Raw genomic sequence first — 26384 nt, forward strand, 5'->3', positions numbered from 1 at the left:
AAGATAGTTTTAAACGAAAATTTATAAAAAAAACCTTTTTTAAGCCAAAATCTGCAGGAATTTTCTTTCCAAAAAGATTTTTTAAAAAAATTGTACCGAAAGACAAACATTACACAAAAATTTGTCTAATTCTCTATAAATTTTCTCTTAATTCTCGTTGTATTATTTTAATTGAAATTTTATCCGTAGAGAAAATATTATTTAAAAAATGTCCTTAATGAAATATTTTGCTAGTCAGTCTGAAATACTTTTCCAACGAATAATTAGTCATATTTAATTACAAATTATTTGAAATACATCAGAAATGCAATGAGAAATTGTAGAGACTCGGAAATACAATTGTAAAACCTCGAAATGATCACCCAGATTAATTTACATTACAAATAAAAAAATTGTATAAAAAAATAAAACCATTTCGTTTTTTTCGTGGAATTCCACAATTCACAATACAGTATTTAAGATGATTGATACGGAGCTCATGGTGATTAAGGGACGAAAATTCTAGTAGAAATTTGTTGGCTTTGACCGTAGATTGGAGCACAGAAAAATATTATTTAAAATATTTTACAATTTACTTTTTGAATTTTTGATTTTCTTCCAAGAAACAAGAAAATCTTTTTGCATTGAAAAGATTTTGTGAAAAATGATTTTCTTATGTGCTATGCGTTGGTGTAGATAGGCCTCTGGGGGTTGGCTAAGCACCCCCCGCTAGGGTAAACAAAGTGAGTGGGTAAACAAAGAAAAAAGTTTACAACTGCCATAACGTAGAAATATCTTCTTATTTTTAATTCCGTTTCTTATTTTTAATTCCACCACCTCTTCTTATTTTATCACGAATATATTAGGAAAACTTTAGGACTTCTAAAGACAAGATAAAATTATAAGCATACTAGCTGAACCGGGCCCACTCCGCAGCGCCTTCTTTTACTTTATATGGAACAAAATTATCCTCCAAATATTTATTTTTGACAATTAAAGAGCTTTTAGTGAAATAATATGCTACGAAAATAGTATTTGGATGTATATCGCTTGGCGCACAGTTAAATCATTTAAATGCCTTTACCTGAATCCCATATGATTTTTACTGATTTATGACTTCACTCAACGGGTTTAGGTTCATTTGAGTTTGGATGTTAGATGTACTTCATTCTTAAGAGACTTTATTTGAGCCCGATATTCTCATGGGGATTTTGGGAATAAGAAGGCTCCCAGGGTGGCGGTTGGTGGGTTCAGGGGTTGTGTGGACCACCAGAAACGTGGTTCCGAAAGTGGGTATGAATTTCGTGATCTACTCCCAAATACCATTTATTTGAGTCCCATATTGCATGGATCCGGACATATGTATGTCCGATTTATGGGTGTTTTTGGGGTGAATATCAGATTCGTATTTTACTCCCAAATACCTTTACTTGAGCACCATATTACTATGGGCAATAAATAATTGTAGACCCGGTTTATATAGGAGCTATATCGAAATCTGAACCGATATGACCCATTTGCAATCCCCAACGACCTACATACAGCAAGCATCTTTGCAAAAATTCAAGCGGCTGGCTTTACGCGTTCCACCTCTATCGTGATTTCGATAGACGGACGGACGGACATGCCTAGATCGACTGAGAACGCCGAGGCGATCAAGAATACATATATACATTATGGGATCTTAGGCGAATATTTCGAGGTGTTACAAACGAAATGACTAGATTAGTATAACCCCATCCTATGGTGTTGGGATAGGAAGTAATGTTACAACTTCACCAACCTTAATCCTTTGTATTCAGCAATTGATTCCATATCCATTGATTCCCAGAAGTGATTTTCATATGAATACACCAACACAGCATCGTTTTCCACACAAGAGACTACCATGTTTTTGATGTATAATGTCCCTAGAATTTGTTATTTGTTATACTATTTTCATATTCACCGCTTTCGAGTATTTGAACAGTTTTTACGCACTCAAATTGTATTAAAACATTTTATTTATATGTTTAAGAATGCAATTACAGAGTTGCAAGCTGTGAAAAAATTTGTCAACTCCGACTATATGAAAAATCCGCAATTTCTTTTTGGGCAACCCAATATTTTAAGCACAAAGCTCAACAACAATTCAACTTCTGGCGCGATGACAAGAATTCAAATGTGACGCCGTCAATTCTTTTTAGGCTCCTTTGTCTGGTATTGAATTGATACCAAATGGTGTTAAAAATCTTTACCAATGGCGCGAACAGATTAATACTAGGCCGTTTTGGCAAAGTACCGCCATTTTTCTATCAGTATAAAGACCGATTCAGATCATACATACTTGGCACAGGCGCTGGAAGTCATAACAGAAATCGCCAAATTTCAGTCAAATCAGGTGCAAATTGAAGCATGTAGGAGCTAAAGAAGTCAAGCCCTTCCATCGGCTTATATGGGGGCTATTTCAGTATATAGACCGATTCCAATCATATTTAGCACATATGTTGAAAGAAGGAACAGAAGTCGTTGTGCCAAATTTCAGCCAAAGCGGAACCGTTTATATGGGGACTATATCCAAATCTGAACCGATATGGCCCAATTTCAATCCCCAAAGACCTACATCGGTGCCAAATTTCAAGCGAAAATATTTTTTACTCGTACGAACGCTATCGTGATTTCGACAGGCGGACAGACGGGCAAGGCTTAATCGAATCAGAAATTGATTCCAAGTTAATCGGTATACTTTTCAATAGGTCTAGCTCTTTTTTTAGCCTCACAAACAATTGCACAAAGTTGTAATATCCTGTATCACAGGGGTGGTGTACGAAGCAAACTAAAGCATTTGTCTCTTTAGTTTCATTTAGCCATATTCTGAGAAGTCAGGCAATGACTAGTGGCATTTTCATCAACTGATGCTGATGCAAGATGCTAGAAGTTGAATGTGCAAGTGTATAAGCTCTCTTGTAACGTCAACATTTATTAGGGTTTGAGAGAAGGGCAACTGTTTTCTGCCGCGGGGTCAATAAACTTGAGAGCGATGAGTCTTTTATTGTTACAACCTCTTAAAGGTTGTAGGCATGCGAAGGCTAGGTAGGGTCAGCCTTAGCCTTTAGACATGAACCGGGTGTCTTTGTCAAAAACCCCTGCAGTCATCTGTCGGCTCGTGGAGCCTGGCACAGCTGCTCCACCGGAGTATCTATATCTGCCGCTTCACTGGAAACAGACACAGATCATTAACCCCCTAATGGGTAAGACTATCGTAGCTATCCTTCAGCGACCTATATTTTTATACCCTCCACCATAAGATGGGGGGTATACTAATTTCGTCATTCTGTTTGTAACTACTCGAAATATTCGTCTGAGACCCCATAAAGTATATATATTCTTGATCGTCGTGACATTTTATGTCGATCTAGCCATGTCCGTCCGTCTGTCCGTCCGTCCGTCCGTCCGTCCGTCCGTCCGTCCGTCCGTCCGTCCGTCCGTCCGTCCGTCTGTCTGTCGAAAGCACGCTAACTTCCGAAGGAGTAAAGCTAGCCGCTTGAAATTTTGCACAAATACTTCTTATTAGTGTAGGTCGGTTGGTATTGTAAATGGGCCATATCGGTCCATGTTTTGATATAGCTGCCATATAAACCGATCTTGGGTCTTGACTTCTTGAGCCTCTAGAGTGCGCAATTCTTATCCGATTGGAATGAAATTGTGCAAGACGTGTTTTGTTACGATATCCAACAACTGTGCCAAGTATAGTTCAAATCGGTTCATAACCTGATATAGCTGCCATATAAACCGATCTTGGGTCTTGACTTCTCGAGCCTCTAGCGTGCGCAATTCTTATCCGATCAGAATGAAATTTTGCACGACGTGTTTTGTTATGATATCTAACAACTGTGTCAAGTATGGTTTAAATCGGTCTATAACCTGATATAGCTGCCATATAAACCGATCTTGGGTCTTGACTTCTTGAGCCTCTAGAGTGCGCAATTCTTATCCGATTGGAATGGAATTTCGCACGACGTGTTTTGTTATTATATCCAACAACTGTGCCAAGTATGGTTCAAATTGGCCCATAACCTGATATAGCTGCCATATAAACCGATCTTGGGTCTTGACTTCTTGAGCCTCTACAGTGCGCAATTCTTATCCGATTGGAATGGAATTTCGCACGACGTGTTTTGTTATGATACCCAACAACTGTGCCAAGTATGGTTCAAATCGGTCCATAACCTGATATAGCTGTCATATAAACCGATCTTGGGTCTTGACTTCTTGAGCCTCTAGAGGACACAATTCTTATCCGATTTGAATGAATTTTTGCACGAAGTATTTCGTTATGATATCTAACAACTGTGCCAAGTATGGTTGAAATCGGTCCATAACCTGATATAGCTGTCATATAAACAGATCTGGGGATTTGACTTCTTGAGCTTCTGGAGGGCGCAATTCCTATCCGATTTGGCTAAAATTTGCATGACGTATTTTATTTTTACTTTCAACAACTGTGTCAAATAAGGTTCAAATCGGTTCATAACCTGATATAGCTGCCATATAAACCGATCTGGGATCTCTACTTCTTGACCCCTAGAGGTCGCAATTATTATCCGATATGCCTGAAATTTTGTACAACGGATCCTCTCATGACCATCAACAAACGTGTTTATTGTGGTCTGAATCGGTCTATAGCCCGATACAGATCGCATATAAATCGTTCTCTCTATTTTACTTCGTGAGCCCCAATGGGCGCAATTTTTATACGAATTGGCTGAAATTTTACACAGGTCTCCAACATATAATTTAATTGTGGTCCGAACCGGACCATATCTTGATATCGTTTTAATAGCAGAGCAACTCTTTTCTTATATCCTTTTTTGCCTAAGAAGAGATGCCGGGAAAGGAACTCGAGAAATGCGATCCATGGTGGAGGGTATATAAGATTCGGCCCGGCCGAACTTAGCACGCTTTTACTTGTTCTTTCTCAAAATAACAACTTATTACGATTTACCGAATATTCTTGCAAAGCGTTAAACAAAATGTACGCTCCACTCAACGGTTCAAACAAGAAATTCATATAACTTTGATTCTGTTCATAAGACCCCTCCCTTGTATAGGGGTTTTTCATCTCCGCGAGCTGAAATCTAGGTGACAATTTTATCATAGTTTAACTAACCTCCATTTTTTATTCCATTTTTCAATTCAATAAATGGCATTTAATTTTATGAATACACAGTAAAGTCGGTTTCAGATCATTTATATAACCCTCTCAGAGGCAAGCATGCGTTTTAATTTAAGCCATTCGCTCAAAAATAAAAAATATATAAAATAACTACAAATTTATAAAATTAAATTAAGGTAAAATTGATTACGGTTCCGTCTTTCAGAGAGGACACAAACACATCTATTCATATACATACATATGTACTTACCACCGGAGCGCATAGTATTACTATGCAAAAGCCATATTATGTCAAATACGTTCGACAGAAACACTATACATATCTAATCTATGAATATGTTATTGTTGTTCATATAGATAGACCGAATAACTTCGATTACTCATTAAATGCTTTAACAATAAATGCCGCCAGCTGATTTGCGTTTACGTGTTTTTTCTTCCAGAACTTAAAAATTGAAAAAAGAAGATGCGAAAATAAATGCCGCTGCGGACAGGATTCGAACCTGTGCGGGTAGAACCCAATGGATTTCAAGTCCATCTCCTTAACCACTCGGACACCGCAGCTGTTGTGAAGCCGTGCGCTAAGTAATGATTTTTCCCGTTTGTTTATTTTTTTAAAAGCTATTTTATGTGTTGCTGCGCAGGCAGTCGGATAACTAATGCTGCGTTAATGAGTTAACAAAGCTTTGTTGAAATATTCACAAATATGCCACTACGCACTTGTGATGGAAGCTTTTTTCTTAAACGGTACTGCTTGCTTGGGTGAAATGAATATGTCGTGTTTTATTTGGCAAACAAGTGGATTTTTTTGCTTATTTTATACGGAGAAATGGCTGTCATGCCAGCCATATCGAGCCCGCAAAAATCTAAGCAATATATTTTGATGTTTGTTGCTTAAGAATGCTTAAGTTTGTACATTATGCGCCCGTTCGATAGATAGAGGTAAAAAAGATATAGCGAATCGGATAAAGTTTTATTGCAAAATATTTGTATGGCCTTAAAATGGGCAAATGGAGATCCGTTTACACAAAATAAAAAGGAAATGTAAAACTTTGTGGTCATTTTTAGGACAATTTATAAAATAATTCACATAAAGTATGTTTAAAAAAAATCCTTTTTCTGATGCCGTAATATTTAAGTTGATAAAACAAAAATAGTTAAGTTTAAATTGAAAAGGAGAATAACATGTCTAAAACGCCCGTCTACCGACAGCCAACTACAAAATTGTTTATTTTCCAATAAATAATTCAAATTTTTATGCCAGTGGCAACATTTATTTATCGTGAAATGATGTGAAGTAAAATGTTAAAAAATCACTTAGTAAGTTTCGATATATCGAAAGAAAAAGAAAAGTCAAAATTGCCCTAATACGCCAATTATTTATTTAAGTTTTGATCGCGGACGTTAATGTTTCCATTGCACGGAAATGAGAAAAGTTGTAAAAATGTTTAATCGCTTTTCAAATTCGTCTTAGGAGTAAACAGGATAAATTTACATAAAATTTTGCGTTAAATTCCGTCCATGATGACTTTCTATTCAAACCATTTTTATTTTTTAAGAGCTTTAAAAAAGTTTTCCAAAAACACATAAAATTCAGAACAATGCATGAAATCTTTATTTGAATCGATAATGCAGTCTATATACTTAAATGTTTGAGGATTATTTCATGTACTTACCAACAAAATAGTGGCATGTTTGACTTCTATTACAAATAGAAAATCCATTGGAAAAGCATCAGTATTCTTGCAATGCACTAAATATCGTTTTACACTTCTATATTAAAAACTTCTGAAAACGCGGATAAATAAAAGCAAATAAAATTGCTGCAAAAACTTGATATTGCAAGCTATAATGCATACCGGTAAAAGTCAGTCAACTGAGAAATAGTGATAGTTACTAAAGGGTGCATCACTGTCAAACATCTTCAGTTTGGTCTATATAATTCAACCATGAGTCGTCTTACAAACGAACAACGCTTGCAAATTATTGAATTTTATTATCAAAATGCGTGCTCTGTTAAGAAAGTTCGTCGCGCGCTTCTTCCATTTTACGACGAAGCTCATTTTTGGCTCAATGGAAGCAGAATTGTCGATTTTGGAGTGAAGATCAGCCAGAAGCATGCATACAGTAAAAGTCACAGTTTTGTGCTGTTTATGGGCTGGTGTTATCATTGGACCGTACTTCTTCAAAGGTGATGCGAATCGTAACGTAACTGTGAATGGTGAGCGTTACCGTGAGATGATATCCAACTTTGTTTCCCAAAATGCAAGGGCTTGACTTGCATGACATGTGGCTTCAACAAGACGGTGCCACATGCCACACAGCACGCGTTCCTTATTGAGAGACTAGTTCGGTGAACATTCTATTTCACGTTCGGAACCGGTCAATTGGCCGCCTAGGTCGTGCGATTTAAAGCCCTTAGACTATTTTTTGTGGGGCTATGTTTAAGCACATGTCTATGCACACAAGCCCGTTTCATTTGAAGCATGGGAAAACAACATTGAAGCATCTTACCGCCCGAAATGTTAAAAAGAATATGCTAAAATTGGACTAAGCGGATGGACCACGTCACGGTCAACATTAGCATGAAATAATCATGAAACATTAAATTCAAAGGACCATACTATCGAGTCAAATTAAGATTTCATGCATTTTTAGGAATCTTAGGTGCGCTTTTTTTTTGAAAAAAAGTGCATTCAAACAGAATTGCAATTTTATTACTTAAAAGAATTTGTATATAGGTTAGGTTGAAAAGAGGGTGCAGATATAAATCCGCCCCATGCCACTATGGACATACACCTAAGCCAGTAATCGACTTGTTGTGCGCTCTAAAAACTATAAAGTAACCTCTTAAAAAAAACTATAAGTTAGGAATTCCGTGCTACTTACAAAATCCCTAATAGTTTTCAATACCACTCCCCTAAGTTGGTTCACGTCTGATATTGTGTGTCCACCTAAGTGCCGGTATCTATTGGACTCGAAGCCGGGCAATGACAAAGGAAATGCTCCAACGTCTCATCATCTTCCCCGCATGCCCTATACATTCTATCACTTAGCGCACAGATTTTATATAAATGAGCTCGTAGTCCTATATGTCCCGTTATGATACCAATAGCTATACTGACCTCCTTCTTGCTTCCTTTCAGTAATAGCCTCGTTTCCTCACGATCTGGATCCCCCATAGGATTTTCGCCGTCCTACTGACCGTTTCGCTGTTCCACAATGTTGCATGCGCATTCGTCGCCCACTCCCTTAACTCGGACTGCGTCGACCCGAAAGGCTACGGGTTAACCAAGTTTATTGACGGCAGTCCTCTGGTCTTCACCGCCAAATCGTCTGCCCTTTCATTTCCCCTTACTCCGTTATGGCCCGGCACCCGAACGATGCGGAAATTCCCATCCTCAAAGAAGGCGTTAATCTCCTTCTTACACTGCAAGATTGTTCGTGACCTTACCGTCCTGGTTGTTATTGCCCTTATGGCAATTTTACTGTCAGTAAAGATGTTCACAATAGACGTCCTCGCGTTAGCACCACACCACTTCACGCATACCGTGATGACTTGGATCTCCGCCTGCAGGACCGTGTTATGACCAGGCAGTCTAAAGCAGATATCAGTCCCTGGATTCTCAATGTAAACCCCCAGGCCCACTTTGTCCTCTAGCTTTGATCCATCCGTGTATCATGATCTTCCAGATGGCAATACTAGGGTTCCGTCAATCCAAGACTGTGCCGATGGCAGCAGTGCCTCGCGCTCGACTTCAAGGTTCATCTCAGGTATCCGATCGGAAACCTCTTCTCTTCCTTCCAGGTTTCCTATCTGCGCCTCGATTATACCGCGGGGGTATGAGCTGCTCCCATTCTCAATCTATTCTCCCATCGCCTTAAGTCTCATAGCCGCAGTGGCTGCCTCACACTCAATCTGTATGTCAATGGGTCGGATATCTAGAATAATCTTCAGTACCCAAGTGGGCGTGGTCCCCATCGTTCTGCCTATGCTAAGAAAACATGTTCTCTGAACCTGTTGTATGGTCCTTATGATGCACTTTTTCTCCATAGCAGTCCACCAAACTACTGAGGCGTAAGTAAGTATTGGTCTGATCACGCTCCTGTAGAGCCACTGAACTATTCTCGGCTTCAGGCCCCATTTCGAGCATACGGCCCGTCTACATAGTACCCAACATCTGTGAGCCTTCTCAGCACGCTTCTGAATGTGACACTTCCAATTCAGTTTCCTGTCCAAGATCACACCTAGGTATTTCACCTTGTCAGATATCGAAATCGTCTTATTGAGAAAACGTGGTGCGTTAAATTGGCCCATCTTCATCTTCCTCGTGAAGAGACATATTTCAGTCTTCTCTGGGTTAAGATTGAAATCTCTGGGTCTAGCCCAGTCATATGCCATATGCAAGACCCTTTCGGCCCATCTGCATAGCTCGTTGGGATCCTTACCCTTCTGAAGTTTTATAACATCGTCCGCGTAGCAGACGGGTCATTATAGGTCATTTATGTGGTCACCCATAGGAGTGGCGATAAAATGCCTCCCTGCGGTGTGCCCTGTGGCACTTTCTCCCTTATATTTATGCCATGGGACACATAATTTATCCACCTGTTCCTTAGCATATGGTTTATAAAGTCTCTAAGGACCGGGTCCTCCCGGTACTGGTCTAAGTATTGGATCAGTGTGTCGATCTGCACATTGTTAAAGGCCCCTCGATATCAATGCATACCGCCAGTGTGTACGTTTTAGCATCGAACGATGCACAACCTCGTGCAGAGCAGTCTCCACCGACCTTCCCTTGACATAGGCATGTTGTTTGTATTTGAGCAGTTCGCTGGATGTTCTAGTCTACCTCTTTCTGTAGTAACGCCGGAAATAGTCCATCAGGGCCGGGTGACTTAAATGGTTTGAAGCTCCTTAAGGATTCCTTTACCATAAATTCCGTTATTATAAACCTTCGATCAACGTCTTTATTCCAAGATTCCGGTGTCTCCGTGAGTCCCTTCGTATCCTGTGATCAATGGGTTTTCATCAAAAGCCTTAACATGTCCTACGTTGTCTCTGCTGTCACTCCCATGTCGTCTACTAATGTTTCAATTTGGACATGGGTTTTTGAGAGAAATTTTTTATCTTGGGGGTGTCATTAACGCTACCGAATTGTTCGCAGAAAAGCTTCCAGAAGTCACGTTTTGCCGCTCTGGTAATCTAATTGTATTCCTTGAGCCGTGTGTAATACACATCCCAATAAAATTGCGCATTTTTACGACGCGCTGTTAAAAAAATTTGTATATATGGTGCAAAATAGGATAGATTAGTGATAATTTGCAGAGAGTAAGAACAACGTTTATTCTTGTTCGTTATTTATTTGAAAAAAAGGGCAGATTTCTACGAAGCATGCCTCCGAAGCTGCGAATTTCTGCTGAAAAATGTCTGCTTTTGGGTTATAAGCAGAAATTTTGCAGGCCATCATTTATCAAACTGTCAAAATTTTTCTCGCTCTCTACTGGCAAGTAAAGTACGCACACATTTTTGAGTACACGAACACATTTACTCTATTTCAGCGTCAAGACTCTGACTCCAGACGCGGCGGTGTTTTAATTCCCACATAAAAAGCATGTGAAACAACTTGACGCTGACTCTTTGATTGGGTTTAGACACTAAGCCGCACAAGCCGATGAAAACGGCGGCGGCGCACTATGGGCGGAAATGGGAAAAATGTGGCCAAAATTCGATAAAACCCTTAAATGTGCTCCGATTACGGAGAAATTAGCTACCATAAGTATTTTGCCCGATTTTGACTAAAAGTGCTATGTCGAGCACATCTATCAACCAATCTTCACGACTATATCTTAAGACTCTTAAAATAGCTGAGGAGTTTTATAGCTATCGGTTCAGGTTTAGATATATATTCCATGTATATGCGCGCCCGATTTTCACTTACATAGCCATTGTGAAATTTTGTAAATTGTTTTCATAAGCATCTGCCTCCATGCGTGCTGAATTTGGTAGATATCCGTTCAAATTTGAATATAGATGCCATATATATGTAACAACCAAAGTGCAATTGTGGATCCATAATACGAAAGTTTATGAAGCGATTTTCACGAAATTGGCCACATAGATGTTTTTTGCACCTCTTTCGTTTCTTTACAAAATTTGCCTCATTGAAGTCTTTTTTACCTCGCACTATACATGATTTCGGTAGCTATTATTGGAGGTCATCGTAGTGCAGGGGTTAACATGGCCGCCTATGACACTGAACGGTTCAAATTCTGGCGAGACTATCAGAAAAAAATTATTTCTGCGATGGTTTTCCCCTCCTAATGCTGGTGACATTTGTGAGGTACTACGCCATGTAAATGCTTTTCTCCAAAGAGGTGTAACTCCGCGACACTCCGTTCGCACTCGGCTACAAGAAGGAGGGCCCTTATCGTTGAGCTTAAGATCGAATCGGACTGCACTCATTGATATGTGAGAAATTTGCCCCTGTTCCTTAGTGGAATGTTCATGAGCAAAATTATTTAACGTATTGGAAGTCATAATTTTGATTTAAATACTTAACTTTAGCAATTTCTAATAACCTAACCTAAATCACAACATAGACTTATATGGGAGCTATATACTAAACAGACAGATCACGTGGGATTTCAGACATGGTGTCAAAGAGAAAGATGCTCAGTATGCTTTGACATTTCATCATGAATAGACTTACTAACGAGCAACGCTTGCAAATCATTGAATTTTATTACCAAAATCAGTGTTCGGTTCGAAATGTGTTCATTCACCGTTCAGCGATGAGGCTCATTTCTGGTTGAATGGCTACGTAAATAAGCAAAATTGCCGCATTTGGAGTGAAGAGCAACCAGAAGCCGTTCAAGAACTGCCCATGCATCCCGAAAAATGCACTGTTTGGTGTGGTTTGTACGCTGGTGGAATCATTGGACCGTATTTTTTCAAAGATGCTGTTGGACGCAACGTTACGGTGAATGAACACATTTCGAACCGAACACTGATTTGGGTAATAAAATTCAATGATTTGCAAGCGTTGCTCGTTAGTAAGTCTATTCATGATGAAATGTCAAAGCATACTGAGCATCTTTCTCTTTGACACCATGTCTGAAATCCCACGTGATCTGTCAAATACTAATGCATGAAAATCCTAACCTCAAAAAAATCACCCTTTATATATATGGACACGGCTCATACGAATATCGGATGAAAAAATGGTTTTAAAAGAAAAAAGTTGTTTAACAAAAAAATATATTTTAATTTCAAAACCAAAATTTTGTATAATTTCTAATAGAGAACAAAAAAGTATCAAAATTTTATTTTTTTTTAATTAGTATAAAAGGACATAAAATTCTAAGAAATTGTATAGTTTTATATAAAAACAAGTAAAAAGGCGTTAAGTTCGGCCGGGCCGAACTTTAGATACCCACCACCTCGGGTGTATATATAAACCACCTTTCATCATAATTCGGTGAAAATTTCATACCTTATGTCCCATATCAGTTATATCAAAATATGTTCCTATTGGGACCAAATACTAATAAGTACAGAAGCTATATCTAAAAATAAACCGAATCTGCCATATACGACACGGATTTCGAAAAGCCTAACATAAGTCACTGTATCAAATTTCAGTGAAATCGGATTATAAATGCGCCTTTTAAATCGAGATATCGGTCTACATGGCATGTCGAAGAGCCAAATTTCGGTGAAATCGGACAAAAATGGGCTCTTTTATGGGCCCAAAACTTTAAATCGAGATGTCGGTCTATATGGCAGCTATATTCAAATCTGGACCGATCTGGGCAAAATTGAAGAAGGACGTCGAAGAGCCTAACTAAACTCACTGTCTCAAATTTCAGCGACATCGGACAATAAATGCGTTTTTTATGGCCCCAAAACCTAAAACCTAGATATCGGTCTATATGGCAGCTATATCCAAATCTGGACCGATCTGTGCGATATTGCAGAAGTATGTCAAGGGGCTTAACTAAACTCACTGTCCAAAATTTCGGCGACATCGGATAATAAATGAGCATTTTATGGGCCCAAAGCCTTAGACCCTAAATCGGATGATCGGTCTATATGGCAGCTATATCAAGATTATCAAGATTAACCTGCTTATGGACAAATCTGTGCAAAATTTCAGCTCGATATCTCTATTTTTAAAGACTGTAGCGTGATTTCAACAGACGGACGGACATGTCTAGATCGTCTTAGATTTTCACGCTGATCAAGAATATATACTTTATAGGGTCGGAAATGGATATTTCGATGTGTTGCAAACGGAATGACAAAATGAATATACCCCTTCGGTGGTGGGTATAAAAAATTGGGTAATATTCATGTTAAATTTTAGATATTTCGTTTATATTTTGAAATAAGAGAGATCAATACGTGCTTAACGCAATTTTATAAGCTAAATTTTATTATATGAAACATCAAACATTTCTCATTTTAGCCGTTTCAACTATTGCCATTTGATTTTTTGACATTTGTTAACAGTCACATTTTTCAACTCGACGCTCCTTAACACTCTCATTCTGCTAAGGTCCTCAGAGTCGGAAGAAACTGCTAGCGGCGAAACCAAATAAAAGACGAGGAGTCTGGAGTCAATTTTTATACTTGTTAATAACTTTGTAGTGTACAAAAATTCATTTAAATTAAAATTCATCTAATTAAATTTCATCTAATTAAATTTCATCTCTTAAAATAATTGGTATATATTTTTGTGAATTTAGCCCGCAAATATGTGCAATTTTGTAAATATGTAAATTTTGTCATGTACGGTTACCATATTTTTAGTACAATATTTGCAAAAAAATTGTTGGCAAACGTAACGAATTTTCACAGATAAATGTTCTGAGAGAAGAAAACAATGAGAAGCTGCTAAAATAGAAAATAATCTATTTCAGCGTCATGACACTAGACTCCGACTCTAGCCGCTGCGGTTTTTAGCTTACCCATATGAAATGCATTTAAAAAAATTTTACGTTGACTTTCATTGTTTTAAGTTTAGACTCTAAAGTGAAAATATTCGGTGGCGACTTGACTTCGATCCGTTGATGCGTGCATATCACACGCATCCATACACAATACTTGATACTTTAACGTTTATAATCGAACCGTCGAACCTGCACTAGTAATCCAAGCACGATACCAACTCGGCTACCAGGGCGCCCTAATAAAGGCCCCAAAAAATATTTTTTTTTAACTTTTCCGCTTTGTTGACGCTCAAACCAAAGCTCAACACGCTCATTCTGTTTTGGCCTTAAGATAAGTATGGTAAAGGTACCATCACACTATATGTTCTTGTTTTAAAACATGTCAAATTTTGCTATTGTTAAAGTTGCACACATAGTGTGAAATGAATGGAACAACCCATAAAGTATATATATTCTTGATCGTCATGTCATTTTAAGTAGATCTGGCCATGTCCGTCCGTCAGCCTGTCGAAAGCACGCTACCTTTCGAAGGAGCCGCTTGAAATTTTGCAAGAATACTTCTTATTAGTGTAGGTCGGTTGAGATTGTAAATGGGCTATATCGGTCCATGTTTTGATATAGCTGCCATATAAACCGACCTTGGATTTTGATTTTTTCAGTCACTAGAGGGCGCAATTTTTATCCGATTTGGCTGAAATTTTGCATGAGGTGTTTTGTTTTGGTTTTTAAAAACTGTCCTAAATTTGGTTCAAATCCGTCCATAACCTGATATAGTTGTCATATAAACCGATCTGGGGTCTTGACTTCTTCAGCCTCTAGAGGGCGCAATTCCTATCCTATTTGACTGAAATTTTGCATGAGGTGTTTGGTTATGACTTCCAACAACTACGCTAAGTATGGTTTAAATCGGTCTATAACCGAATTGGGCTATATCGGTTCATGCTTCGATACAGCTTTAATTTAAACCGATCTTGGATCTTGACTTCTTCAGTCACTAGGGGGCGCAATTCCGATTTGGCTGAATTTTGCAAGAAGTGTTTTGTTATGACTTCCAACAACTGTGTCAAATATGGTTTTAGTTGGTCCATAACATGATATAGCTGCCATATAAACGGATCTGGGATTTTGACAACTTGAGCCTCAAGAGGTCTTAATTATTATCCGATTTGGCTGACATTTTGTACAACAACTTCTCTCATGACCTTCCACATACGTGTCATTTATTGTCTGAATCGGCCTGATACAGCTCCCATTTTTACCTATCTCCCCATTATACATCTTGAGCCCCTAAAGGGCGCAATTTTTACTCGAATTGGCTGAAATTTTCTACTATAGTCTCCAACATTCAGTTCAATTATGGTCCGAATTGGACGATAACTTGATATTATAACTCCAATATGATAGCAATTCTTTTCTTTTATCATATGTTTGCCTAAAAAGGGATACCGGGAAAAGATCTCGACTTACCCATGGTAGATTGTATATAAGATTCGGCCCGGCCGCACTTAGCACGCTTTTACTTGTTTTTTTTTTTTCGATTCGAGCGGTGCTCTATTCCTTCTGACAAAGACATTAAGAAATCAACCGTTTTTGTTGTAAGTTAAATGAAAGCAATTCCAAATTAAATTGTTTTGCATCACTTCAAAAATTTGTAGCCATAAAAAAATCAGTTTTTTATCACATTTTAAGTTTAGGTCATACAAAAATTACATAAAAGTGTGATATTGGGTTGCCCAAAAAGTAATTGTCGGTAATATAGTAGTAATATAGTCGGCGTTGACAAATTTTTTCAACGGTTTGTGACTCTGTAATTGCATTCTTTCTTCTGTCAGTTATCAGCTGTTACTTTTAGCTTGCTTTAGAAAAAAAGTGCGCGAAATTTTGTTTACATTTGTTTGTTTGGCGTCAATTTTAATATGGGTACCACATGTATTGAAAGAAATTCATTTAACAAACCGAATCAACGCTTGTGATATGCACCTTAAAAGCAATGAATTCGATCCGTTTTTAAAACGAATCATAACTGGAGATGAAAAATGGGTTGTTTACAACAACGTTAGTCGAAAACGATCATGGTCCAAGCATGGTGAACCAGCTCAAACCACTTCAAAGGCTGATACCCACCAAAAGAAGGTTATGCTGTCTGTTTGGTGGGATTGGAAGGGTGTGGTATATTTTGAGCTGCTTCCAAGAAACCAAACGATTAATTCGGATGTTTCCTATCAACAATTGGACAAATGGAATACAGCCTTCAAGGAGAAGCGACCAGAATTGGTCAATCGTAAAGGTGTCATATTCCACCAGGACAACGCTAGACCGCACACATTTTTGGTCACTCGCCAAAAACTGAGTGAGCTTGGCTGGGAACTTTTGATGCATCCACCATATAGCCCTGACCTTACACCATCAGACTACCATTTATTTCGATCTTTGCAGAACTCCTTAAATGGTAAAACTTTTGGCAATGATGAGGCTATAAAATCGCACTTAGTTCAGTTTTTTGCAGATAAAGGCCAGAAGTTCTATGAGCGTGGAATACTAAATTTGCCAGGAAGATGGCAAAAGGTTATCGAACAAAATGGCAATTATATATTTGATTAATGTTCATTCTTAGCTTTATTAAAAATGCATTTACTTTCTTTTAAAAAATCCGCAATTACTTTTTAGGCAACCCAATAGAAAAACTGTTGATTCGTATGTTAATAGGCAATTTTGACACACATAATGAAATACCAATGAACATAAAAAGTGACATGTCATAAGACAAGAACATGTAGTGACATGGAGCCTTAAACATGTTAAAAAAAAACAAGTAAGCGCGTGCTAAGTTCGGCCGGGCCAAATCTTATATACCCTCCACCATGGATCGAATTTGTCGAGTTCTATGCGCGGTATCTCTTTTTAGACAAACATAGAATATTGAATAAGAATTGTTATGCTATTGGAGCTTTATCAAGTTATAGTCCGATTCGGACCTATTGGAAGTCGCAACAAAACACCTCATGCAAAATTTCAGCCAAATCGGATGAGAATTGCGGCTCAAGAAGTCAAGATTAAAGATCGGTTTATATGACAGCTATACCAGATTATGAACCGATTTGAATCATACTTAGCACAGTTGTTGAAAGTAATACCAAAACACTACGTGCAAAATTTCAGTTAAAGCGGACGAGAATTTCGCCCTCTAGAGGCTCAAGAACTCAAGACCAAGATCGGTTTATATGGCAGCTATATAAAAACATGGACCGATTTAAACCATACTTAGCGTAGTTGTTGGAAGTGATACCAAAACACGACGTGCAAAATTTCAATTAAATCAAGAAGTCAAGACCCAAGATCGGTTTATATGGCAGCTATATCAGGTTATGGACCGATTTCAATCATACTTGGAACAATTGTTGGATATCATAACAAAACACGTCGTGCAAAATTTCATTCAAATCGGATATGAATTGCGCACTCTAGAGGCTCAAGAAGTCAAGACCTAAGATCGGTTTATATGGCAGCTATATCAAAACATGGACCGATATGGCCCATTTACAATTCCAACCGACCTACACTAATAAGAAGTATTTGTGCAAAATTTCAAGCGGCTAGCTTTACTCCTTCGGAAGTTAGCATGCTTTCGACAGACAGACGGACGGAGGGACAGACGGACGGACATGGCTAGATCGACATAAAATATCGCGACGATCAAGAATATATATACTTTATGGGGTCTCAGACTAATATTTCGATTAGTTACAAACAGAATGACGAAATTAGTATACCCCCCATCATATGGTGGAGGGTAAAAAAATAAGTATGTATATCAGGCTTGTTCCGATTTTCACGGAAGTTTGCGACTACAATCGTAAGCAATTCGTGCGATGCATAGATTGATTATTGTGCGTTTTTCATTTTATTTACATCACATTTCGCTGGCAACACTTAAACAGCTATAGCAGAAACAACTCAAATGTTTCTTCTCATTGCAAACGCCATATGTTTATTTGTGGCAATTACTTTTTTTTCTGTTTTGGAAGAAGCATTTAAAATTACAAAATAATTATACTACATTGTTAATAATTGTTCTTATTTGGATTTGGAAGCGTATGATTATAAATTTCATATTTATAATAAAATCAGTGCAATGATTCTCAATTCGTGAAGTCGAGCCTGACCGATTTGAAAACGGAAAATTTTTGAGATTTTCGATTACCGGAACATAAATTAAAGTTGAATTCGCAAAATTCTTTCGATTGTGGCTATCGGAATAGGCTTCGTTCTTACTATTGGGTTGCCCAAAAAGTAATTGCGAATTTTTCATATGGTCGGCGTTGACAAATTTTTTCACAGCTTGTGACTCTGTAATTGCATTCTTTCTTCTGTCAGTTATCAGCTGTTACTTTTAGCTTGCTTTAGAAAAAAAGTATATTTGATTAAAGTTCATTCTAAGTTTTATTAAAAATGCATTTACTTTCTTTTCAAAAATCCGCAATTACTTTTTGGGCAACCCAATATTTGTCCAAAGTTTTCAATTATTCTTCTCTTTAAGATGAGTGTGCGCCAAAAAAACCTATGCATTTCCACAAAAACAAATGCTTCAATTTCATTTGGTTTCGTGCGAAAATTTAAAGTTCGTTATATTTTTTGTGCAGACCTCGTACACCTGCTTATGGTGACGAGTCATGGCATTATTCTCATGTTCGTCATGAGATGACGACAGATTAGAACAAACAACCTGGTTTTAACAGAAAATTTTACTCAAACTTATATGGCACAAAAAAAAATATGTTTACATTTTTTTCAGTGTGGTTTTGAATAATATATTTTATTTTAAGAACATTGTTTGTATGTCAACTGTGAACTGGTTTTGTTTCCAAGAAGTTTTTTTTTTTTAATTTGTGACGCTTATCAGTATATAATGGGCGTTGTGTAGAACACGAAGGGTTGGAGAACAATGACATGTTTCAAATGCTAAAAATAGCCTGTATAATGTATGACGGCTAAAACGATAGAACAAAGTATTATGAATTAACTAACGAATGAGTGTGAGGAATGAAAAACAGATTCGGCAGCCGCAGAGACAGAGGCGTCGGTGGTGTAATGGTCAGCATAGTTGCCTTCCAAGCAGTTGATCCGGGTTCGATTCCCGGCCGACGCACAGTATTTTTAATATAGATCATTTAAACAATAAATAATTTATTCCTATGCTAACAAATTCCGTGAGAGTTTAGCTGGCCTCTTTTAAGGAATGAAATGTTTTAGGAAAATCGTTCTTGAACCAAAATCTTCTTCAAGGGTGTGATAACTCAAAAATTCAAATTCTTAATAGGTACGAGTACACGGGTCTTGCAACCGAAGTAGAAGTCACGAAAGAAGTTAAAAAGTTAACGTCGTTAAACTCGGCCTCTTTTTATATCAATTAATAATTTTTAATTTTACAGAGATAACTTATTAATGATAAATAAAGGTTTCTGATTTAAACAATAAATAATCATAATCGAATATATTGAATAACAGTATGAAAAAATGTTATATTGAAATATGGTCTATGCAAAAGATTTTGAGTTTCAAATGGAAACTGTTTAATTTAATCTTTCCTGAAAATTTTTTTTCTAGAATGTCAATCCCATTTGGAGTTATTGAAAGCTAGACTCTAGCATGGGCGTCGGTGGTGTAATGGTCAGCATAGTTGCCTTCCAAGCAGTTGATCCGGGTTCGATTCCCGGCCGACGCAAAATTTTTATTTAGCAGAAAAACTAAGAGGTTTTTTTATAAAAAAAAACATCAAATGTCAACGATTCTGAGTATCTGAAATCGGGAGACATTTTTCGAGTCCTTAAAATTGTTCAATTTAATGATAAACTTCGCTGAAATTAAATTTTGGCGGTATTTAAGTTTGTTGCAAATAAGATGAAAATACTATTTAGGTTTTATTGAAAGTGTCTCCAATTTATGCTACTTGTGTCTTAAATATTCTTTCGTAACTTGCATAGAAAACACTCAAATTCTTGAAAATTATGTTTTCGTATTTTTTTTTATTTTATTCTTCTATTTTTTCACTAACTTGGTCATTAAAAAATATTTAGATCAGACAAAAACCCTCGGCCTGCAAAAATGTTTGACAATACTCAACGTCATATTTCTGCCAACCCCAACTCAGAGAAATTTGTCAGCAAAAATGTTTGCTGGAACAACAGAAAATGTTGCTGAAAATAGCAGTAAATTGCTGTTAAAACAGCGACATTTTCTGCTATTTTCAGATGAAAAAAGGAAAAAAATCCATAAAATTTTAAAACTTTTGTATATCTAAATATATGTTTAAATTTTAGGGGAATATGGCGTACAATACTGTCCAATTATCTACCAACGTATAATTTTTAAGGGGTTTAGATAACAGCAGGCAAAATACATGTCTTCAACAAAGAATTTACTGCTAGAATTACTAAAAATTAAATTAAACTAAAAATAATTTAAATTAAAAATTCTATTATCGCTTAGAAGTTAAGAATTTTGGTAAGGTTTATTTCAAAATTACAAAAAAAAAAAATAATTCAGCAGACAACATTTGCCGATATCAGCAAGATTATTTCTTTGGGTGTAGCGTAATATTTCATAGTGTTATTATACACTAAATTATGATTCGTCCGCGGTTTATAACATAGAATGTACCGCATCCCTATTTCAAACCTCTTTTCAAAGACAATGTCACTAAAGAGCACACATTAATAATTCGGATTGGAGACAGAGGCGTCGGTGGTGTAATGGTCAGCATAGTTGCCTTCCAAGCAGTTGATCCGGGTTCGATTCCCGGCCGACGCACACCTTTTTGTAAGAATTTTTACCAAAAAATTTTTGTGTATTAGTATGTCAGTTAATGTGTTGAGCTTCGTATCTTCAGATCGCAATCAATTTTGTTAACTCTAACGATTCGATTTCCGGCCGATGCACATCTTTTTGTAAGATTTTTTACCAAACAATTTTTGTGTATTAGTATGCCAGTTAATGTGTTGAGCTCCGTATCTTCAGATCCCAATCAATTTTGTTAACTCCAACGATATTTAAAAATATAACAGCTGTTAATTTGCGTAATTAAAAAAGAAAGCCTTAAATTTTAAGCAACAGCATTTTCATAGCTGCGGTGTCCGAGTGGTTAAGGAGATGGACTTGAAATCCATTGGGTTCTACCCGCACAGGTTCGAATCCTGTCCGCAGCGAATTTTTATTGTTAATTGGTATACAGTTGAAATATTGACTTCAGCCAAATGCAATGTAAATAATTCTGTTATTGGCCAGCAGCACTATACTGTCACTGAGATAAAGCTTGAATATCACAACACTAACTCATTAACGTAGGGGAAACCTTTATCCGCAATTCCTTAATGCGAGAATATTTTGGGGAATTCTGCAATTATTTTATATATTCTACTAGCTGACCCGGGCACGCTCCGCTGCGCCTTCATTTACTTTATATGGAACAAAAGTCTCATTTGAATGTTTATTTTCAGCAATTAAAGATCTTTTAGTGAAATACCATGTTAATTTGACTATCAGTTTAACAATATATGTGCCTTTATCTGAATCCCATATGATCTTTATTGGTCTACGAATTTAAGTTTGGATGTAAAGTGTACTCCGTTCTTAAAATACTTTATTTCAGCCCCATATCTCATGATATCTGATTTAGTGGTGTTTTCGGGGGTGAGGTGGTCCTCCAGACAATTGGCCGTGAAAAAATATAAGCATCGTGCTCTTCTCTTCTTTCAAATACCATTTATTTAAACCCCATATTGCCATTGGTTGAGGAGAGTTTACACGGCGTCCCTCAAACACATGACCCCAAAATAGGTTATCAAATTAGTTCTCTAATCTTAAATACCTTTCATTTGAGCCACATATTGGGATGGTCGAAATATTTTTACCCCTCTGGTGGGGTGTTTTGGGGAAGGGATGATGCCCTAAATACATGGTCCTACATTTGGATATCAAATTCGTATTCTACTCCCAAATACGTTTATTTGAGCCTCATCTTGCGATGGTTAGTAAAAAATTGCTGTTTGTGGGGTATTTTGGAAAGGGGTATACCCCCAGAAAATTGGTCCCGAAAGTGGGTATCAATTCTTGCTCTACCCCCAATACCTTTTATTTAAGCTCCACATTAACATGGTCGGTAAATATGCCCAATTCAGGGGTATTTTGGGGATTGGGGTGCTCCTCCACGCACTAAGCCTGGAAAATATATCAGCAACGTGCTCTATTCTCATATATCTATATATCATTTATTTGAACCCCATATTGCCATTGGCCTCAAAATTGGATATCAAATTCGTTTTCTAATCTCATTTAACTCCTTATTGCAAAAGTCAGCAAATATGTCTGCTTTGGGGTATTGGCCCTAAAAACTATGAATATTTAGTTCCACTCTTTTTAAGACCCAAATTGTCTTGGTGAGCAAATATGTACTATATGGTGGTTGTTACGGTGGTGGGACGTTCGGTAGATAGTTGGCCCCTAATATTGATATCAGATACGTGGTTTACTCCCACATACCTTTAATTTGAGCCCCATATTTCCATAGTCGGCAAACATGACCAGCTTGGGTGGTGTTTTGGGGAATGGACGGCCACTCAGTGAGTTGGCCTGGAAAATATACATCGGATTCGCGTTCCACTCAAAAAACCCTCATATTTGAGCCTCATATTGCAATAGTCAGAAAATACTCACCATTTGGGTGGTGTTGTGGGGGTGGCGTGGCCCCATAGACACTTTTCCCGAATATTGATATCAAATTCGTGATTTACTCCCAAAGACCTTTCATTTGACCCCCATATAGCAATGGTCGTAAATTTGTCCCCGTTGGGGGATTTTTTTGGTGAGAGGGGGTTGGGGTGGTCCCCCTAGCACTTCGTTCGACAATTCGATATCAGATACGTTTTCTTATCCTAAATACCTTTCATTTGAGTCCCATATTGTCGTGATTGGTCTTAATATATGTTTGGTAGGTTTTCGGGTGGGGCAGCCCCCCTAGGTACCCCATCCGAAATTTGGATACCAAATTTGATATGAGATCACACAAAATTTCGCTTAAATTGCACCACCCATCTCCGAGATCTGGCATTTCTGAAAATTAGGGTAGGGGGGAGGGTCCGCCCCCCTTCAGATATCAAAAAATATAGTATCCTATTTTCACCACGGGGTCATTATGCACCATCTGTGAAAATTTCAAGAAAATCGGTTTAGCCGTTTCTGAGTCTATAAGGAACACACAAACATACAAACAAACAAACAAACCAACAAACAAACACAAATTGATTTTTATATATAAGAAGATTTGTTATCCATTCAAACTCACACGAAAAAAAAAAAACGTTTGAAATATCTTTGGGGCTTTGTGCATCTTTTCCCACCACGTTAGTCGCAAATTTGCCACTTTTTGATGCAAAAGTAATATCGTTAAGGGGAAAACCCTTCAGAAATTTCGGATAGCTCTATTGCGCGTAAGCTCAAAAATTATTTTAAGACAAACATGTTTTGTTGTTACAGGAAGAGGTTCGTTTACTCTCAAATACTTCCCTTCTCCATCTCTCTCTCTAATAGAAGAGACACAAGAGAATAATTATTGGTATGGCAAGCGAAAAACCGTTGCGGTTTTGGAAACACTTTTCTTTTAATGTAGGCGAAGTTGCAAATGAGGGCGCGGGCAGTTAGCGATTTTGTGAGGAGAGTCTTAGTGAGGAGTCAGGTGGCACTAACTCTTACATAAATACTGATTGCCAATGGTACTCGAAATATGTAGCTAAACCTGAATCAAATAGCAAGGCGCCAGATGAAGCATAGGCATCGGGAGAAAAGGAGTGAGAAGATGTGTCTGTTACGCATTAAGAAAAAGTTAATAGAAAGACGTGAGTGTGAGCGAATTGAGATGTACAGGAGTCAGAATGAAGTCCGGAAATTTTACCAAAGAATCAAACATCAAATCCATGGCTTTGGTACAGGCACATCCTCCTGCAGAGATAAATAAGGAAATATGGTAACTGATTGTAATAGTGTGCTTGGAATTTGAAAATAAATTTTTTCCCAGCTGCTCCGAAGATGGCGGCGGGAGGATACCGCAAATCCAATCCCTATTGATGGTATAGAATATTTACCTCCTAGTTAGAATGACGTCCAAGAAACAGTGGCCCGACTGAAGAACAACAAGGCAAAATTAAAGATGGTCTTTGTGAACTGGTCTTACGGCCCTTACGTTTTCGTCTGTAATTTTAATTTTTGGCGAGAACGAAATTTGTTATCTTATTTTCGCTAAACCCAAAATACAGCTTTTAGTACAAGATGTTTAGTACTTAAATTCTTGAGGCAACATTTTCCATCTTTATAGTGCCTACTGGAGCTTAGAATGAAGTGAATTGGTTTTTCTATTTCTAGTTTTCTTTACACATTTCTGGAATTTTGGTGCACATATGAAGGTTAACTCTATAGATATGCTTTTCGTGAAATAACTTTAATGAGGATGGATCCCTTGTACCATCATCAGTTATACATTTTTGTCTAAATTTACAACCCAGCAAAAAACTTGCTGAAAATTCAGCACGTTTGATAGGAATTGCCAAATCGGATAGGAATTGCGCCCTCTAGACGCCCAAGAAGTCAAGACCCCAGATAGGTTTATATGACAGCTATATCAGGTTATGAACCGATTTGAACCATACTCAACACAGTTGTTGGAAGTGATAACAGAACACCTCGTGCAAAATCGGATAAGAAATGTGCACTCTAGAGGCTCAAGAAGTCAAGATCCAAGATCAAAACATGGACCAATATAACCCATTTACAATCCCAACCGACCTACACTAATAAAAAGTATTTGCGCAAAATTTCAAGCGCCTAGCTTAACTACTTCGAAAGTTAGCGTGCTTTCGACAGACAGACGGACGGACATGGCTTGATCGACTAAAATGTCATGACGATCAAGAATATATATACTTTATGGGGTCTTAAACGAATATTTCGAGTAGTTACAAACAAAATGACGAAATTAGGGGGTATACTAATATCCTATGGTGGAGGGTATAAAAAACATACACATGTAGGTACATTTGAAACGTGCATGAAAAAGACTGTCGACTTTCAAACTTGGGTAAAAACCAGTTTTTAATCACAAAATCACTCTCTCTCCTGCTCTCCCAATTTTTTTTTTAATATTGAGAGAAAATCTAAATATTTATTGCACACTCTCTTGCTATTCTGTAAACGAGGTTGGAAACACTCGCTTACAGTACTGCATCCAAGTTTGCGCTAATAGAGTAGCAAGAAAAATATTTCCAGCGGTAAGTTTTTTTAATTTACCAATTTTTTCCCAAAACTTATCGAATTCATCGTTGAAAGGATGTAAAAACAAAAAAATGCACTGATTCCAATTTTAGAAAATTTTCTGCTGAGATGTCATTGCAAACACATGAACGTTCCTTTTAAAAGATTTGTAAACAAGTAAAAAGGCGTTAAGTTCGGCCGGGCCGAACTTTGGATACCCACCACCTCGGGTATATATGTAAACCACCTTTCATCAAAATTCGGTGAACATTTCATACCTTATACTCATATACCTCATACCGATCTGAACTATATACGACACGGATGTCGAAAAGCCGAACATAAGTCACTGTGTCAAATTTCAGTGAAATCGGATTATAAATGCGCCTTTTATGGGGCCAAGACTTTGAATCGAGATATCGGTCTACATGGCAGCTATATCCAAATCTGGACCGATTTGGGCCAAGTTGCATAAACATGTCGAGGAGCCTAACACTAAGCACTGTCCCAAATTTCGGCGAAATCGGACAATAAATGCCTCTTTTATGGGCCCTAAACCTTAAATCCAGAGATCGGTCTATATGGCAGCTATTTTCAAATCTGGACCGATCTGGACAAAATTGAAGAAGGACGTCGAAGAGCCTAACCAAACTCACTGTCTCAAATTTCAGCGACATCGGACAATAAATGCGTCTTTTATGGCCCCAAAACCTAAAACCTAGATATCGGTCTATATGGCAGCTATATCCAAATCCGGACCGATATGTGCGATATTGCAGAAGTATATCAAGGGGCTTAACTTAACTCACTGTTCCAAATTTCGGGGACATCGGGCAATAAATGAGCATTTTATGGGCCCAAAACCATAAATTAAGAAATCGGTCTATATGGTAGCTATATTCAAATTTGAACCGATCTGAACCAAATTGAAGAAATATGTCAAAGAGCCTAACACATCTCACTGTCCCAAATTTCAGCAAAATCGGATAATGAATGTGGCTAT

At 37.5% G+C, this 26384-nt stretch overlaps 5 non-coding genes across 5 annotated transcripts; 4 read left to right on the top strand and 1 right to left on the bottom strand.

The window, feature by feature from the left end:
• Window positions 1-5616: 5616 nt before the first annotated feature.
• Trnas-uga (transfer RNA serine (anticodon UGA)) lies at window positions 5617-5698 on the bottom strand. Its single transcript has one exon. It is a non-coding gene; the product is annotated as a tRNA-Ser (tRNA).
• A 13462-nt stretch (window positions 5699-19160) lies between these two features.
• Trnag-ucc (transfer RNA glycine (anticodon UCC)) lies at window positions 19161-19232 on the top strand. Its single transcript has one exon. It is a non-coding gene; the product is annotated as a tRNA-Gly (tRNA).
• A 504-nt stretch (window positions 19233-19736) lies between these two features.
• On the top strand, window positions 19737-19808 carry Trnag-ucc (transfer RNA glycine (anticodon UCC)). The gene has a single exon. It is a non-coding gene; the product is annotated as a tRNA-Gly (tRNA).
• Window positions 19809-20821: 1013 nt separating this feature from the next.
• On the top strand, window positions 20822-20893 carry Trnag-ucc (transfer RNA glycine (anticodon UCC)). The gene has a single exon. It is a non-coding gene; the product is annotated as a tRNA-Gly (tRNA).
• Window positions 20894-21206: 313 nt separating this feature from the next.
• Window positions 21207-21288, top strand: Trnas-uga (transfer RNA serine (anticodon UGA)). The gene has a single exon. It is a non-coding gene; the product is annotated as a tRNA-Ser (tRNA).
• The last annotated feature ends 5096 nt before the right edge of the window (window positions 21289-26384 follow it).

The sequence above is a fragment of the Stomoxys calcitrans genome, chromosome 4 (genome assembly GCF_963082655.1).
Source record: "Stomoxys calcitrans chromosome 4, idStoCalc2.1, whole genome shotgun sequence".
Taxonomy (NCBI): domain Eukaryota; kingdom Metazoa; phylum Arthropoda; class Insecta; order Diptera; family Muscidae; genus Stomoxys; species Stomoxys calcitrans.